This window comes from Haliaeetus albicilla, chromosome 24 (assembly GCF_947461875.1).
Source record: "Haliaeetus albicilla chromosome 24, bHalAlb1.1, whole genome shotgun sequence".
In the NCBI taxonomy this organism is placed as follows: Eukaryota; Metazoa; Chordata; class Aves; order Accipitriformes; family Accipitridae; genus Haliaeetus; species Haliaeetus albicilla.
Window position 1 is genome coordinate 13,440 of NC_091506.1, and position 18,684 is coordinate 32,123.

The 18,684-nt window shown below is 45.5% G+C and overlaps 2 long non-coding RNA genes across 6 annotated transcripts; both read right to left on the reverse strand.

Moving 5' to 3' along the window:
* Positions 1-549: 549 nt before the first annotated feature.
* On the reverse strand, positions 550-2,618 carry LOC138690814 (uncharacterized). 3 transcript variants are annotated; one of them, XR_011329603.1, is made up of 5 exons: positions 1,946-2,618; positions 1,806-1,858; positions 1,651-1,713; positions 1,507-1,562; positions 550-1,423 (listed from the first exon to the last, which is right to left on the reverse strand). It is a non-coding gene; the product is annotated as an uncharacterized lncRNA (long non-coding RNA). The 3 variants fall into 3 exon arrangements; XR_011329602.1 differs by having other exon boundaries at positions 550-1,562; positions 1,946-2,617; XR_011329601.1 differs by having other exon boundaries at positions 551-1,713; positions 1,946-2,615.
* A 531-nt stretch (positions 2,619-3,149) lies between these two features.
* On the reverse strand, positions 3,150-18,682 carry LOC138690817 (uncharacterized). Of its 3 annotated transcripts, XR_011329617.1 has the most exons (4): positions 18,114-18,682; positions 17,280-17,424; positions 5,896-6,081; positions 3,150-3,249 (listed from the first exon to the last, which is right to left on the reverse strand). It is a non-coding gene; the product is annotated as an uncharacterized lncRNA (long non-coding RNA). The 3 variants fall into 3 exon arrangements; XR_011329616.1 differs by lacking the exon at positions 3,150-3,249 and having other exon boundaries at positions 5,703-6,081; XR_011329618.1 differs by lacking the exons at positions 3,150-3,249; positions 5,896-6,081 and adding an exon at positions 16,117-17,100.
* Between the last annotated feature and the right edge of the window lie 2 nt (positions 18,683-18,684).

Here is an 18,684-nt window from a genome sequence, read left to right on the forward strand (position 1 = left end):
CCTTAACCATTTCTAAAAGCTTACCACAAAGTGTCCACATAAACAAATATTAACACCCATGCCCACTTACTGCCTTACTATATTCTACGTCCCAATCCACTTGCAATCCACTCCCCTACTGACATGCAATGACTCAAAAATCATTTAACCCTCAATGCTAACAAACTAGACATATCAAGATTTCACCCACAGATTCTTATCGCTGTTCCACCTACCCCTGACTCTAGATACCCCAGGCAGAGCAGCTCCAAGCCAAATGCACCCGTGCACAAACACACACAACACAGAACACTACCAACAAGGCGATTCAAAGAGAGAGAAAACTCTCAGCAAGAAGAATGACGACCCCCGGACGGGAGGTGCCATCTGGAAAATTGACCTAAAGCGCCCACAAACCACAAAGCGAGGAGGCTCTACAACAGCCCCAAGGAAGAAGAGGCAAAAGTAAGAGCCTTTTACAAGATCAAACCCGTCAAAACCAAGATGATGGATGCGCCAGAAGCCTGGCGTCGAGACCTAAGGATGTCAGGATGCGGGGAAGAAGTCCCAGTCCGAGAAAATGGATGGCTAGAGAGCAGAGCTGCCAAAGCAGCCCGGAAGAGCGCCGCAAAAGAGGACCGACTGGAACCCGCCGAGACCGATCCATGCTTTAGAGCTCCGAGCGCAAGAAAAGGAGCACCCGACTGGCACAGTGCCGATGAGTAAGGGCATTCGAGACCCTAGGGACGGTGCCCGAAGCGCATGCCACGCTCCCTGAGCGCAAAGACTGATGATGGCATTGAGACCCGAGGAAGATCGAAGGTGCAGAAGACAGACTACACAAACTACACACCACCACAGACACGGGCTGGAACTGCCCTGCCCGGCACACGCTGGTCTCGGGCTCAAAAGCACCCCGCTCCCTTCATCTGCCCAAACAGGACTGCTCCTGGACAGCCGTGCCCTCCTACTCTCACTTTAAAACCCCTCACGGCAATTCCCAGCTGTGTCCCTCCCGCCCAGCCTCTCCCCAGCCCGGGTCCCTCAACTTAACTTTCAGAGGGCCAAGGGTACGAATCCATCCTCTGCAAAAATCACATGGGCTAACTGGGACGATCCGGCAGTCGCCAGGTTCCTCTTCATCATCTGCAGTGAAGACAAAAAAAAAAAAGAGGCAACAAAATCAGAAGAGGCAGTAAGTAACCCATCAGCCAACACCAACTAGTTTCCCAACCCCCCACTTAATCACACACACCACAGCGTTATGCTTACCTGCTCATTCCAGACTCAGACCCTGCGGCCATCATCACTCATGGTACCTGAGACAGCAAGACACACAAAATTAGCATAGCAGTCGTGAGACTCACCAGGCCCATTCTCCTCCTCCCTAATCCACAGCTCACCTCAAATGCTCATCCAAATCCAAAGGTGGCCCACACAGCGCCTGCAAAACAAAAGATAAATGCTTAACCAAGCAACCATGTAATATTTGCTATTCAACACCAACTCAGCCCACAACCACCTCACCTTCTCAAACTCCTCATTGGCCTGTGGCATGGCTCCTCTGAGGCTGCGTGCCCCACCTGCAAAAACCAAAGCAGAAGACGCATGCTGAGAGGCCGCCCAAAACCTCAGCCTGCCCGGACCAATTCCCAACTCCCTCTCCTTTACCTTGGCTGCTCAGCTAACCCGCTCTGTCATCAAGAGCTTGCCACGTCAAAGCACGTGTACTGCCTGCAAAAAACAAACGAGGGATGCTTGCAAATTTGCCAACAATGCGACACCTCCAAAGGAACGGTTCCTTTAACCCAGTAGTCACGGCTCACCTTGCCCGAGACACCTCTGGTGCTGATGGCCCACTTCGCTCCTTGCTTCGCACCTTCATAATAAAAGAAAAAAAGAACCCTATCAGCTAGTCATAGAGCCACCGGCCGCATCTGCCCTCTGATTCCACTCACAGACCCACCTCCTTACGGCGCTCCGCTCCCCTCCTCTGTCGCTCTGGGGCATGCATCTTGTCTCTCTGCATCCGAATAAAACCCCACATTGAATGAGTCAGCCTGGATGCAGAGCAAGAGCTTAACAACTCTAGAGATCTTGATTCCATCTAGGAATACCAGTACTCCAGCTACAACCAGCCATTTTTAAAAAAACAAAAACAAAAAACCCAGGGCCAAACTTTAAGCCCATCACATGCAAGCCTCAACACCTTAGAGACTCAAATCCACTTCACCACCCCTCAACAGCCTCTGCCACAAGCCTACAATCATTTCCGTAAAGAAATCTCAACGTTGCTGTCCACACAGCCCACCAATGCCTACTCGATCCCAGATGACTGTACAACCCTTGCCTAAACAATTAAGGCAAATCAACATTTCACCCATAGACTCTTATCGCTGTTCCACCTATCCCTGACTCTACAGCCCCGGGCAGAGCAGCTCCAAGCCAAACACACCTGTACACAGACCAACACAAGATAGAACAGTACAGACAAGGTGATTCAGAGAGAAAACTCTCGGCAAGAAGAATGACTCCCGGATGGGAGGTGCCATCCGGCAAGATGACCTACAGCGTCCAAACCACTGAGGCAACGAGGCTGTACGGCAGACCCCGAGCAGTCCAACTTAACAGCCTGTTACAAGATGGTACTGTCAAAACCGAGATGATGGATGCGCCAGAAGCCTGCCATCAAGACCTAGGAACATCAAGATGCAGGGAAGAACTCCCAGTCTGAGAGAACGGACAGCTAGAGAGCAGAGCTGCCAAAGCAGCTCGAAAGAACGCCGCAAAAAGAACCGACTGGAACCTGCTGAGACCGATCCATGCTTTAGAGCTCCGAGCGCAAGAAAAGAAGCACCCAACTGGCACCATGCCAACGAGTACGAGCATTCGAGACCCTAGGGACAGCACCTGAAGCGCATGCCATGCTCCCCCAACACAAAGCGCAATAAGGACATTGAGATCTGAGCCACAGAGGACAGACTACACAAACTACACACCACCACAGACACAGGCTGGAACTGCCCTGCCCGGCACACACTGGTCTAGTGCTGAAAAGCAACCCGCTCCCTTCGCCTGCACAAAGGGGCTGCTTTGGGACAGCCCTCTCTCCTGCGCTAACTTTAAAACCCCTCCCTGCAATTCCCAGCCTCTCCCCAGCCCGGGTCCCTCAACTTAGCTTTCAGAGGGCCGAGGGTCTGAATCCATCCTCCACAAAACCACACGGGCTAACTGGGATGTTCCTCAAGGGGACACATTGCTCTTCAACATCTGAAATAAAAAAACAAACAAAAAAACAAACAAACAAATCAGAAAAGGGAGTAAGCATCCCGCTGGCCAATGCCAACTACTTCCCCAACTCCCCCCTCCTCACAAGTGCCACCATGTTCACTTCCCCGCTCATTCCAGCGTCAGACCCCTGCAGCCGTCGTCACTCGTGGTACCTAAGGTACCAAGAGACACCAAGTTAGCATGGCGCTCATGAGAAGTCATCGGCCCCACGCTCCTCCTCACTAATCCACAGCTCACCTCAAACGCTCACCCAATTCAAAGATAGCCCACACAGCGCCTCCAGAACAGAAGGTAAATGCTTAACCAAGCAGCCCCATAATAGTTCGCTAATCAACACCGACCCGGCCGACGACCGCCTCACCTTCTCAGACCGCTCACCGGCATGCAGCTTTGCAGGAGACCTTATAGCAGACTTGAAGGTACGTAAAGGGTGCCTATAAGAAACCTGCAGAGGGACTTTTTACAAGGGTGTACAGCAATAGGACAAGGTGGTAACAACTTTAGTCCTAAGGACGGTACATTTAGTTTAGGCGTTAGGAAGACGTTTCTCACTATGAGTGGCGAGGCACTGGAACACATTGCCCAGAGAACCTGCGGATGCTCCCTCCCTGGAAGCATTCAAGGCCAGGTCAGATGGGGCTTTGAGCAACCTGGTCTCGCGGAAGGCGTCCCTACCCATTGCGGGGGGGTTGGAACTAGAGGATCTTTATGGTGCCTTCCAACCCAAACCATTCTACGATTCTATGACATCCAAATCCAACTGCAAAACTCATCTGAGAAGGGCTGGTGAACCCTCCTCCCTTTCCACAGCAGTCCCAAAACTTTAGAAACCCCTTTTCTTCTCCTCAACTGTCAGGAAAGGAACCCCACTGCTTCCTGACACCTCCTGCCCTCCATTCGCACCCCTGAACCCCCTTCAGTGGCTACTCCTCGGGAGCCGCTCTTCTGAGCCATATCCCAAATTCTGGGGGCACCTCCTAACCTACAGTTTCACAGAGACCCTGAGCTCTGCTACATACCCACAAAATAAAGTCAAGTCCCAAAGCTTGTAATCTATGAGGGGCCTGCCATAAGCTGCAAAGATTCTAGGGACAATATGGCATTCTGTGGTCAATGAGGAAAGGCATCCCAGAGCCTGAAAGGCACTGTGCCTCACGGCCCTTCTGCTTTCTTCAGAAATACTAAATCTCCATATACAAATACATATAAGACGCTCACCCTAACCCCTGACAAACAATGTCACCATCGGTCCCGTTAAGAGAGATATCAGCAACTTACACAGCATACAGCAGAACTGGTGAAAAAAACAAGGTTCCTTCTTCAAAAAAGTTGGGAATTCCAGGAAAACACAAAGCATGAAGAATTAAAAAAAAAACCCAAACAATGCATACTATTAAACCATCTTTCTACCCCTGAACACTCAAAACAAAATTACTGACCTGCAAAAAAGGAAAAAAAAAAGCTGCATACAAGTGTTACTTGCTACTACACATGCTGCTAAACCTTGACTGGTCCTGAAGCTCTTACCTCAGGCAGACACCTCTTCCCAAAAGGCTGAGCCAGCTCAAAAGCTGCAAAGGACTCAAGGAAGAGCTGAGCACCAACACCAGAGAAACCCAGGAGCACAATGAGCTCCCTCAGCAGAGGCTGTGGCTCAAATAGCCCGAGCCTCCGCCCACCACCCTTAGCACAATCACCTGGGAAAGGGGAAGGGCAAACCACCAGAAGTTATAAAGTCAGCTGGAGGAGAAGCAGCACTGTTCCCACCTGCCTTAAATTTACAGCAAGCAAGGTCCTAGACAGAGAAAGTAACCCCCCCCCCCCAGGAAATGACACTACTTGCTCCTGTACTACAGCTACACCTATTGTATCAGCAATGTGACCAGTTAGGGAATTAAACAATTTTTCTGGGGTGTAGATAGAAAACGATAGATGCCCTTCTAAACTATGTAAGAAACTAGCTCATTAAATGCAATAACAATGTTGTTATCAAAATTGATGTGCTTTAGTTTCCTATAAAAAAGCCAAAACGCTCTGGGGTTATGCGTCATTTCTAGCAAGACTGTGCATACCACCTTACTTCTACCAGAACTACCTTCTGGATAGGAATGAATCAAAAAGCAGAATTAGATCCCTTAAGAATTCCATCTCCAAAATATCTCTGGTTGCAAAATAAATTTTTTACTGTGAATAGCCAATGATTCAGAGTCCCCCTGAGCGTGTCTCCAGCTGACTCCCTTAACAGAGGTACAAGAGTCCCAAAGTGCAAAAGACACCAAAAAACCCATGGAAATACCTGGGGGGGGACCAGGCAGCAGCCATACCCCACAAGGACAGGCCAGGGCAGGGCAGGGCAGGGGGGCAACGACACCCCCTGCAGTCATGCAGGAAAGGGTCAGCAGAAGCCACACCCCCACGGTTTAGCGGGGGGCAGCAGCCACAAATGACACCAAGAAAACATGGAACTTCAGGGATACATGGCCAGTGGAGGGAAGGGGGTGACGCCCCCACCAATCGGCATGGGAAAAAACTCACAGGGAAGGTGGGTTAGATGGATAGTTTGCGGTGGTAAGATACATGCACAAGAACATGCACAGGCTGGGGGGGGGCATGCATGAGGTTTACCTTCACCAGGGGCTCCACCCAGGTAATCCACAGTAGGTAAACTCATCTGGGATAATCTGCAACAGCAATTCCACTCTGGGTTCTTGACCCAACACCAGATAATCCACACTGCCTGCCCCATGGAGGGGGTGCTTCCCACAGGATGGGGCATCTGCTGAGCATCACCACACCCTTACGACAACACATCTGAAAAATTAAAATCACAAACTGTATTTCAGCATATTAAAAAAATAACACCAAATGAGTAGAGGAATTCCAGCAAAGGGAGAGGCTAGCAGGTGCCCTAATTAGGACTCGAGCTAAACAGGTCAGCTCACAATACAACACATCCTTTAGAAGGCAGACTGATGAAAACTGGTTTGCTGCTAGATAACTGTATAAGTGAGATTTGATAAATGATCATATATTAACATTATGGTTGAAACAGTAGACAAAGGGTAGCTGGGGACATAATTACAAAACTGTAGTCAAGTGATTAACTAGTAATTATTCATAAGTTTTGCAGTTCTTTGCTCTTATGACTAGATGTTCCTGTACGCTAGATGAGAACAATGTTGAAACTGACCACATGTGATTCAAACTGCGTTAAACTTCAAGATCAAAGAACAAGGACAAGAATAAAGACTTCAAGGACAGCCAACAAGAACTTCAAATGGGTCCGTGGTTGTAAAAGCAGCCCTTTGCCTCAAATGGATCCTTAGTTGCGCATGATCGGATGTAGGTAGTACTACGATAATCAGTTATAATCATTTTTATGTATACGTATACTAATCTGATTAATATGCCATTAGTTATTCTATATAACCTGTTTGTGCTAAAGCTGTGGTATGCACGCTAGGTGGAACTATCCCCCGTGCATCCAGCGCTTCAGTAAAGAATGCCTGCTTTCTAAAACTCCAAAACAAGTCTTGGAGAGTTTCTTCGACCGGCTTTTCAGTATCAGAGAGGTGTAATTGCAACAAAATGAGTCCAAAGGGGGCTTACAGAGCTAAAAGTGTGCTGCAGGGAAAATCTAAGACCTCGGGAGACATTGTGACAGTAGCAAAGGGCTTCTGAGAGGGACAGGCAAAAGAAGGCTCGAGGCCATGATGAAGAAGTCCAGAAGGGATCTAAACAGACTACAGATGTCCTCAGGGGACTAGGGACTGAACAGAGGTATCCTAGCTAGCATAGAGGACAACATGAGCATTCTGGAGATGAAAGATGGCATCAGGAAAGGTTCTCAGGGAGGGAGAAGGGTGCAAAGCGCACAACAGAGCCAAAAGAGGGCTGTGGGGCACAAGGATGGCCTCAGGAGGCATGATGATGGGAGAAGGGTGCTGAGAGTGAAAGACAGAAGGCAGCTCTGGGACACAATGCAAAACTCAAGAAGGTGTCCCAGCAATGTACAGATGTCCTCAGGGGATGAGCGACTGAATGGAGACATCCAAGATAGCAGTGAATAAGGTAAGAGTGCTCTGGGGCACAATGAAAGCCTCAGGAAGAGTTGTCTCTGAATAAGAAAGAAACAAAGCCTGCTACAGAACTCAAGGATAGTGATGGAACAGAAGGATGCTCGCAGGAAGCATTGTGACAGAAATAGTGGGGTACTGAGGTAGACAGAGACACAGAAGAAGGCTCGAGGGCACAAAGATACTCGGGAGGAGATTTGAACATGGTACAGGTATCATGAGGGAGACTGACCCACTGGAGGCAAGCGAGATGGAAGAGAGGACAAAAAGACTGCTCTGAGGAAGAGGCAATGTTCTGACAAACCAAGAGGGGTGCAAATTACACCCCAGAGATAAAAGCGTGCCGAGGAGACCCTCTAAAGCCTGAGGATGAACCAAGAAAAGAGCCCCCCCCCAAATAAAAGCAGACATAGAAAGGAAATATAAAAAACCCAAAAGGGTACAAGGCACAGGAGAAAAATTTAAAAATAGGGACAGAAAACTAGATAAAAGTAGACATAGAAAAGAAATTCAAGAAGGAAGGCATTAAAGGAGGAAAAAAATTAAAAATAGGGACAACAAACTAAATAAATGGAGACATAAAGAAAATTCTAAAATTGACAACCTACCCAACTGTTGTGGTTTAACCCCAGCCAGCAACTAAGCAGCCGCTTGCTCACTCCCACCACCACCCAGTGGGTTAGGGGAGAGAATCGAGGGGGGCGGGGGGGGAAGTAAAACTTGTGGGTTGATATAAAGACAGTTTAATAGGACAGAAAGGAAGATAATAATAAAATAATTGGAGATAATAATACACAAAACATAATACTTGGAGATAATAATATACAAAACAAGTGATGTGCAATGCAATTGCTCACCACTCGCCTACCGATGCCCAGTTAGTTCCCAAGCAGTGATCCCTGCCCCTGGCTCCCCATTCCCAGCCAGCTCCCCCCAGTTTATATACTGTGCATGACATCATAAGGTATGGAATATCCCTTTGGCCAGTTTAGGTCAGCTGTCCTGGCTGTGTCCCCTCCCAACTTCTTGTGCCTCTCCAGCCTTCTTGCTGGCTGGGCATGAGAAGCTGAAAAATACTTGACTTGCTTTAAGTACTATTTAGCAACAACTGAAAACACCAGTGTGTTATCAACATTTTTCTCATACTAAATCCAAAACATAACACTATACCAGCTACTAGAAAGAAAATTAACTCTATCCCAGCCAAAACCAGGGCACCAACAGACAAGAATTAAGAAGTAGGGACAGGAGGTAGATAAAGGCAGATGTAGGAAAAAAAAATTAAAAAGCAACAAGATTAAGAAAATACAGGAAAAAATAAAAACCAGGAACATCAAGCTAAATAAACAAAATTTTAAAAGTGTCAGCATTTTTAAATTACACAGCACAGACTAGAATAAAATATAAAGACAGTGAAGTGGATAAAAGTAGATAAAAAATAAAAGCAACAGGACACAGGAAATTAAAAAAATAGGGTTAGACATCTTGATAAAAGCATAGAAAATTTTAAGTCATAACATAGAGAACAGATAGGAAAAAAGAAAACAATAAAGACAGAAAAATACATAAAAGTGAACAAAGAAACAAAATTCAAAAGTGAAGGTGTTGCAAATATTTTGATAAAGAAATTAAAACCTAATTATATGAAAGAGTTTGGTTTGATTAAGAAGTAGAGAATTGTGAAGCATAGGTATGGGAGTGTTAAGTTTGAAACGTAGCTATAGGAACTTAGGAACTTTAGAAAATGTACTATGTGTAACTATAAGAATTCAAGTATTGTCTGAAATCAGTTAACCACAGAAACTTTGACAAAGATTTGTTGGTTTGTAGTGTTTTGTTTTAGGAAACTAAGGAAACCGTTACGGACACCAGTTTGCTGCTTGGAAACCGCTTACCCTTCCCACCTCGATCTAATTATCGAGGATTCCAATCAGTAGAGTTAAGTGAGATTAACCGATGATTGTTTTAACATAAGAATATTAATAAGATGGTGTGACTGAAGGACTACTTGTTAGAAAGGTTAAATTTAAGAATAGACATAGTATGCATTTTTATGTAAACTAATATAGATGATGGTAAGAATCGTACTGCGCAGAATCACCTAAGAGAGGTCAAGAAGCGGACAAGTGAGGAAGACTATGGAAGACCACCAGAGGGCTTCTGAAGACCACCAGAGACCTTCACTGCGCCTGCGTAAAGGACATTTACATATGCTAATAACTTCCCAGAAATCTAATGAATATGCATAACATTTCTCAGAAATCTAATGAATATGTATGAATAAGTTCAATATAAGGTGTATGATTTTGGTGTTCAGGTGTGCGTGGTTCGTGAGAGGACTCACCCGCGCACCCGGCCATCAATAAAGAAGTGTCTGCTTATCTACACTAAATTGGTGTTGATAAGTTCTTTATTCCGAGTTTTTCGGCAACAAAGGCATTAAGAGAGGAAAAAATTTTAAAATAGCAAAAAGCCCTAAACAGGCGGTGTGAGAGGCTGAAAGAGTTAATGTCTCAAACATTGTGGTGGGGCAAGCTCTGCTTAACAACAAACTCTGCATAACAACGAACCCTGCAAAGCAAGGAACCACAGGTGAAAAGAAGCACATCAGCACCCATCAGCAACAGGAGGCGGAGGGCATGCCAGAGGGTGCACAGCTCCCTGTCCTGATAAAGCTGTTCTGATAAGCCCAGCAGGGCAATTCACCAGGCTGTTCTGATATGCTGAGCAGGACAGCTCACCATGCGTAACAAAAGATCATGTTTGCAGGGAAGGGGAAGTCCCCAAAGGACTCCCAAGTCCCAAAGGCTCACAAACTGCTCATGACACCTAATTAGCCTAATAAGCTCGAGTGCCTGCCCGAATGAGGGGCAAGGAGGATAAAAGGACACAAACTGAAGCCCCAGGTGTGCAAGCCCATTGGGACTGGACCCCTCAGCTGACTGAACCAATGCTGGACCCAGGACCGGTGAAAACTTTCTCTTCTGTCTTGTTTCCCTCTTTCTTTTTCCTTTTCTGTAATCCCTACATCTTATCCCTGTAGACATAAACCGTTGACCAAGTCTGGGACTAGGAGTGGATCCAGCTGCCCCTAGGCTTCTCTGTGAGAAGGAGTCTAGAAAGCAAAGGGGTCTGCTCTGAACCTCATGACTCAACAGAAGGGGTCTCCTTACTGTCTTCCCTTAACTGATCCAAAAATAAGCAAGGCCTGTAGTGTATGTTTGGTGATGCAGGGTTAGCACAGGTTACACAGTTTACTGATGTAGATTCATGCCAATTTTTGTGATGAGCAAATAAAGTTGAGTTTTGTGAGTTAAAGGATCCCTGGTGTCGTTTCACTTTAATCCTGACCTGGGAATCAGCAAACCTGAGTTGTCATCCTGAGAAACCGAGACATGACAGACAAAGACATAGAAAGAAAATTTTAAAACCAACTGGGTACAGGACATACTAGAATGGATTAAAAAATAAAGACAGCAAACTGGCTAAAAATAGATGAGGAAAGAAAATTTAAAAGAGATGGGGTACAGGACAGACAGGAAAATTTTAAAAAAGGGAGTGACATCTTGATAAAAGTAGACATAAAACAGAAATTTTAAAAGCAACAAGATACAGTAAACAGGAAAAAATTAAAAATAGGGACAGAAAACAAGATAAAAGTACACCTAGAAAAAAAGATTTGAAAAGTAAAAGAATTATGAGAGGAAAAAAATGAAAAATAGGGACAGGGAACTACATAAAAGTAGACATAGAAAATTTTAAAAGCAATGCACTTCATGACAGACAGGAAAATTAAAAAATAGAAACAGTTACTGGATAAAAGAAGACATAGAAAGACTCTTTTAAAAGCACAGCATTAAGGAAATAAAGGGAAAAAAATAGGGACAGCAAACTAAAACAGAGACATAGAAAGGAAATTTTAAAAGCAATAGAGTGTAAGACAAAGGAAAAAATTAAAAAATATTGATAGGCTGAAAAAGAGAGACATACATAGAAAGTAAATTTTTAAAATGATGTGGTATAGGACAGACAGGAAAGAATTAAAAACCAGTAATATGCAGCATCATAAAAGTAGACATAGAAGGAAAATTTAAAAAGTGATGGGGTACAGGACAAGAAAGAATTAAAAAATAGGGACAGAACTGGTTAACAGAGATAGAAAATTTTTAAAAGTGACGGAATAAGGAAAAATGGAAAATAATGAAAAACAGGGACAGCAAACTAAAGAAATGAAGATGTAGAAACAAAATCTAAAAAGCAACAGGCTACAGGACAGACAAGAAAGTATTAAACAATAGTGACAGCGAACTACATAGAGAAATAGAAAGGAAATTTAAAAGACAGAAAAAAGACAGGAAAAATTAAAAAACAAAGTGAACTGGATAAAAGGTGACAGAGAAAGAAAATTTTAACAGTGACAGCATTAAAAAAAGGCTAGGAAAAAAATAAAAAAAAGGATAGGGTGAATAATACAGAGACACAGAGAAAGAAAATGTAAGAATTGGCAGGGTACACGACAGCCAGGAAAGAATCAAAAAGCTGTGATACACTGCTTGATAAAAGTAGACATAGAAAGAAAATTTAAAAAATGATGGCATACAGGACAGGAAAAAAAATTTCAAAATACGGAGAGAAAAATAGATAAATAGAGATATGGAAAGAAAATTTTAAAAACAATGGGGTGCAAGACAGAGACAAAAAACCTAAAAATATATAGACAGTGAACTGTATAAAACTAGCCACAGAAAGAAAATTTAAAAAGCAACTGCTTACAGGACATATGGGAAAAAATTAAAAAATAGGGACAGCAAACAAATAAACACAGAAAGAAAATTTTAAAAGTGAGATGGTACAGGACAGAGGATAAAACTAAAAAAAACAAAGACAGTGAATAGGTTAAAGTAGGCATAGAAAGCAAATCTGAAAAAAAGTGCCAGGTGTCATGGTTTAACCCCACCTGGCAACTAAGCACCACACAGCTGCCTGCTCTGCAGCAGGATGGAGGAGAAAAATCAGGGAAAAAAAAAGTAAAACTCGCAGATTGAGACAAAGACAGTTTAATAGGTAAAGCAGAAGCCACGCACACAAGCAAAGCAAGACAAGGAATTCATTCCCCGCTTCCCATCAGCAGGTGGGTGTTCAGCCATCTCCAGGAAAGGAGGGCTCCATCCTGTGTAACAGTTACGTGGGAAGACAAATGCCATCGCTCTGAATGTCCCCCTTTCCTTCTCCTTCCCCCAGCTTGATATGCTGAGCATGACATCCTATGGTCTGGAACAGCCCTTGGGTCAGTTGGGGTCAGCTGTCCCAGCTGTGTCCCCTCCCAGCTCCTTGTTCAGCCCCAGCCTGCTCGCTGGTGGGGCAGGGTGAGAAGCAGAACAGCCCTTGACTCTGTGCAAGCACTGCTCAGCAATAACAAAAACATCCCTGAGTTATCAATGCTGTTTTCAGCACAAATCCAAAACGTAGCCCCATACGAGCTACTGGGAAGAAAATTAACTCAATCCCAGCCAAAACCAGCACAACAGGGTACATGACAGAGACAAAAGAATTAAAAAATGGGGACAGCTAACTAAACAGACAGACATAGGAAGAAAATTTAAAAGGTGATGGGCTACATGACAGACAGGAATAACTTAAAGACAGTGAATAAGTTAAAGTAGACATAGAAAGAAAAAGTAAAAAGCAATGGGGTACACAATAGTGAGGAAAGAATTAAAAAACAGTGATACACAGCTCGATACAAGTAGACATAGAGGGAAAATTTAAGAAGTGATTGGGTACAGGACAAAAAAAAATTTAAAATAGCCACAGTGAACTAAAACTGAGAAATATAACGGAAATTTAAAAGTGACACGGGCACAGGACAGAGAGGGATAAAAAAAAGACAGTGAACTGGATAAAAGTAGACATAGAAAGCAAATTTTCAAAGCAACAGGGTACACAACAGACAGAAAATAATTTAAAAATAGCAATAGGCAGCTTCATAAAAGTAGATGTAGCATCGTGGTTTAACCCTGGCTGGCAACTAAGTACCATACAGCTGCTCACTTACTCCACCACAGTGGGATAGGGGGAGAATCGGGAGGGTAAATGTGAGAAACTCATGGGTTGATATAAAAAGTTTAATAATTAAAAAGACATTTTTTTAAAAAGTTGTACAAGGAAAAAAAAAAAACCAGCAAATGAAAACAATTGCTCACCACCAACTGACCGATGGCCAGCCAGTCTCAAGCAACTGGGTACAGGACAGAGAGGGAGGAATTAAAATATAGGGTCAGGGAGACAGAGAGGGGAAGACATAGAAATTAAATTTTAAAAGTAATGGGGTACAAGGCGGTGCAGAAAAAATAAAGAACAGGGAGAAGAAGCTGGTTAGAGAAAGGCATATTAAAAATTTAAAAGGCAACAGGGTACTGGGCAGAGTTGACAGAAGAATAACAAGATTTGAGGAGCCATACACATAGGTGGGCAGGCAGAGAGGGGGACAGAGGAAGGGAGGCAAGCAGACATCTAAAGAAGGGAGGCAGAGATGGGCCAGGATGTAGAGGAGAGGACATGCAACTCACCACAGCTCCTGGTGCTGGCAGGAGACCTTCACCGCCCCCCCCCCGCGGCTTCTCTCTCTGCCTCTGCCCCTTCCTCCTCCACAGTGCCGGCTGCCTGACCCTCATCCGCTCGGCAGCACGCAGCGGATGCCTCAACGCTCCTCATCCACAAGGCTTGCTTTGATACTTGGTGGCTCACGCATGTAGCCAACAAAGGCCAGGGACAGCTCAGAGGGATCCTTCCTTGCCACAGGGACTAGCCATTCCTTGCTGCAGGCACCTACCAGCCAGACCCCCGTGCACTCCCTCCTCAGCCAGTTCCCCTGCCCAGGCAGCCCCCTTTACAGCTGGAGCCCCTTCACACAGCAGGGCCAGCCCCATCGTCAGCCTCACTGGCCACACCTGGAGCCATCCCAGCCCCAGCTGGAGCCCATCAGGAACAGGGGCCATTGCCAAAGCCCCACAGCACATCATCCCTGCCCCTGCACCTACCCACATCCAGGGACACAGAAGAGGCAGGAAAAATTTATTCATTAATGCATATAAGAAATCCTGGCAGTGAGTTGGCTACAAGGCTCAGTGCCCAAAGGCAGCAGGATGAGGGGACAAAAGGGAAGAGAAAAACAGGAGGAAGGACAGAGGGACATAGAGGTGCAAGACAGGGAGCCAGAAAACGGGATGCTGGGAACAAGAGAGGGACAAGGAGCAGGGAAAGGGTGTGGAGAGAGAAGAGCAGAGAGACTGAGCAAAACAACAGGGATGGAGATGGAGGAATAAATAATAGGAAGCAGGGGAGAGAAGGGGAAGAGACTGGCAGGACAAGAAGATAAAGACAGGACAAGGGACAGGGAAACATTCTCAGGTGATACAGGAGAAGAAACAGCAAGAACTAGAAAAAAGAAACAGGGAGCCAGGTAGAGAGAAAAATTTCAAAAAGCAACAGTATACAAGAAACATAGGCAAGAACTAAGAGGTGGAGAGGTGGACCAAGGGAGAGGTGGACCGAAAATGTAAGAAGTGACAGGGTACAGGACAGAGAGGGAAGAGTTAAGAACTAGAGACAGGGAGATGGATAGAAGGAAACATAGAAAGAAAATTTTGAAAGCAACAGCGTACAAGAATCAAAAAGTAGGTACATGAAGCTGCATAGAGGGAGACATAAGAATGAAATTTGAAAAGCAACAGGGTACAAGAAACACAGGCGAGAAATTAAAATAAGGTCAGGGAGACAAAGAGAGGGAAAAGTAGCAAGAAAATTTAAAAAGCAACTGAGTTTAAGAAACATGCAAGAATTTAAATAGGGATGGAGAGGTAGGAAGTTTCAAAAGCGATGACATACAAGAAACATAGGCAAGATTTAAAAAATAGGGACAGGGAGCCTGATAGAAGGAAACTGTGGTGGGTTGACCTTGCCTGGCTGACGAGTGTCCACCAAGCCACTCTATCAGTCCTCCTCCTCAACAAGACAGGAGGGTAGAAAATACAACAAAAAAGCTTGTGGGTCAAGGTAAGGACAAAGAGATCACTCACCAATTACTGTCACAGGCAAAACAGACTCAACTTGGGGAAATTAATTTATTGTCAGTCAAAATCAGAGTACAATAATGAGAAATATGAACAAATCTGAAAAACACCTTCCCCCCACCCCTCTCTTTTTTTCCTGGGCTCATCTTCACTCCTGACTTCTCTACCTCCTCCTACCAAGCAGCACAGGGGGAGAGGGAGCGGGGGGTTGCAGTCAGTTCATCACAAGTTGTCTCTGTTGCTCCTTCCTTCTTCGTGTTCTTCTTCTGTTCCAGTGTGGTGTCACTCCCATGGGGCCACAGGTCCTGCCAGAAAACCTGCTCCAGTGTGGGCTCCTCTCCACAGCTTCACAGCCTCCTTTGGGTGCATCCGCCTGCTCTGGCGGGCTGCAGGGTGCATATCTGCTCTGCCACGGACCTCTGTAGGCTGCAGGGGGACAGCCTGTGTCACCATGGTCTTCACTGCAGGCTGCAGGGGAATCTGCTTTAGGACCTGGATCACCTCCTCCTTTTCCTTCTTCACTGACTTTGGTGTCTGCAGGACTGACAGCTTCTGCACAGCATTTTTTAGCCCTTCTTACATATCACAGAGGTGCTACCAGGGTTGCTGGTTGGCTCAGCTTTGACCAGTAGCAGCTCCATCTTGGAGCTGGAACTGGCTTTGCCCAACATGGGGGCAACTCCTGGTGTCTTCTCACAGAACCCACCCCTGCAGCCCCTGCCCACTCCCCTGCCCCAGCTTGCCACACAAACTCACTACAACAGTGATTGGCTACAGGGCAGAGAGGGGGGATTGAAAAGTATGGAAAGGGAGACAGAGAGAGATGGGGCGGGGGCGGGGTAGCAATGGGGTACAGGACAGAGAGGAGGAACTAATAAAAAGGGAGAGGATACCAGACAGAGAGATGGAGAAAAACAAATATTAGTGATGAGCCACAGGGCAGAAGGAAGAATTAAAAAAGGGGACAGTGAGGTAGATGAGAGAGACTGAGAAATACCAAAAACACTGATGATCTAAAGGGAAGAGAGAGGGAAAATAAAGAATAGGGACAGGGAACCAGACAGCGAGAGAATAATAAAGACAAAAATGGGCTATGGGACAGTGAGGGAAGACGTTAAAACATAGGGACAGGGACCTGGAACAAGAGAATCTAAGAAAGTAAAAGTGTATCCAGAATACAGGGCAGAAAAAGGAATTTAAAAATAGAGACACAGCATCAGACAGGTGAGACCGGCGGGAACTGTGAAGGGCTAAAGGGCAGACAGGGAGGAATTAACAAGATTGGGATAAGAAGACAGACGGATAGATGGAGAAAGAAAAAGTAGTGATGGGCTGCAGGGCAGAAACAGAGGATAAAAAAGAGGGATGGGACAGGTCAGAAATGCAGAGAGAAAAAGAAAACAGAGAGGCAGAACAACAGAGAAAGAGGGGGACTTAGAGAACAAGAGAGGGAGAGGCACAGGAAGAAAAAAAACAAAAAAATTAAAGCAGTGAGAGAAAGAGAAGGTGGGGGCAGGGAGGGACTGGGATGCAGAAGAGGGGTGACACAGCCCCAGGGGTCCAGGACTCACTGTACCTCCCACTCTTGGAGCTGCTGAGAAAATTTGACAGTTCAGACATGTGTGTCTCTCTCTCCCTCTCCCTTCCTCCTCTGTAGCTGCAGTCACTTGACTGTCATCCACCTAAGAGACTAGACTGGTGCCTTACAGCTCTTACAATACGAGGCTTCCTAGAAACACAGCCTCACATGCACACACACACTACATGACTGTACTGTGGTTTTGGTTACGCATACAGGCCCTGCCGTGCACACTGGTGATCGGATCTGCTGAGGACTACACTAAGAAGGGTCCATCCTCACCTGGAGAGGCAGGCTATCTCCTGTCTGCAGCTGCTGGCTGGATCCTCTTTATCTTATTCTTCAAATAAAAAATATTCTTCAAATGCAGGCCACTACGGAAACTTTCCGTGACAACCACGGCGAAACGGTGCCAGCTGACATCCAGCTGAGAGAAGAAAAAAAAACATTAGCACAAGGCTGGGTAGGAATCCAAAGCTGCCTTTTTTTTTGTGAAGGTTTGTGAAGACAGTACGACTGAGCGGAGGAAAAAATATTTTTGTGTCATCTTCGGTACAGTTGTTGACACAGGCCACTAGAGCTTTTGCATTTTTCAGACAACTGTGCTTTTTTTTTTTTTCCTTTCTTTTTTGACTCATTGACAACTTTACTTTCACTAGAACTCACTTTCCTAGATACACGCAGGTGACAGACATAGAGACCCTACATACATTTTCTCAAGCCTTAGTATAGCCGAGGCTTCATCACCCTATACGTCCCAAGTTGAGTATTTTTGCTAGAGAGCACAGCAACACATCTGTCCTTGTGAACTGCCTCGTTGCAAAAAAGGAATGATTTTTTCCAGGCTGTTGCTCCAAACGGTCAAGATCTTTTAAAACTGCAGTTGTGCCACCAAACCCGCTCAGGGTCCCTCCTAGCTTTTGACCGCCCTGAGATTTAACAGGCACACGCTCCATTCCATCTTCCAACAGCAAAAATACGTTAACGCTCTCGGACCCAGAGCGCAACCCTACGCATGTCCACACACGCACCCTGCCGTTTTGATGAGGAGCCACCCAGCATCCCTGCGAGCACAGCTGCACGTGCCAGATCGGTTTCACCTGCGCCACGAGTTACCGGTTTCGGTGAACGTAGTTTCTGACGCTTTAAACCGAAAACCGTATCTCGATGCTTCGCCACAGTAGAAACGACCCATCGCTAGAACGCTACAAAAATGCAGTAACACCAATTGCAAACCCACAGCAGCAACAGCTCCAGAAACATTTAGACCAGGAACAAGGGAGAAAAATAAAACAGCTTCATCTCACGCATAGGGAAGAGGCAGGCAGAGAAAAGGGTCGGCATTCTGAGCCCTTACAGAAAACGGGCATTCTCCTTCCATTCCTCAGCCCATCCGTGAAGGTCTAAATACCGCAACACTACTACGGCAACGTCGAGAGTAGGGCACAGCAGCCCTGCCACTGGACTTGCCATTGACCCATGCTATTTACGTAGCAGGACATGTATGCAGAGGGACATGTTTTGCCACACACAACCCCGAACTTCCTGAAAATTTACGTTTACCAAAAAAAGCCATTTGGAACATATTGCCAAACAACATTTGGCAAGAAAGCTTTGATGCGTTTGACACACGTAAGTTTTTGGTCACTTGGTATTTGCTTCCTGTTGCTGCTGCTGTTCTTCCTTC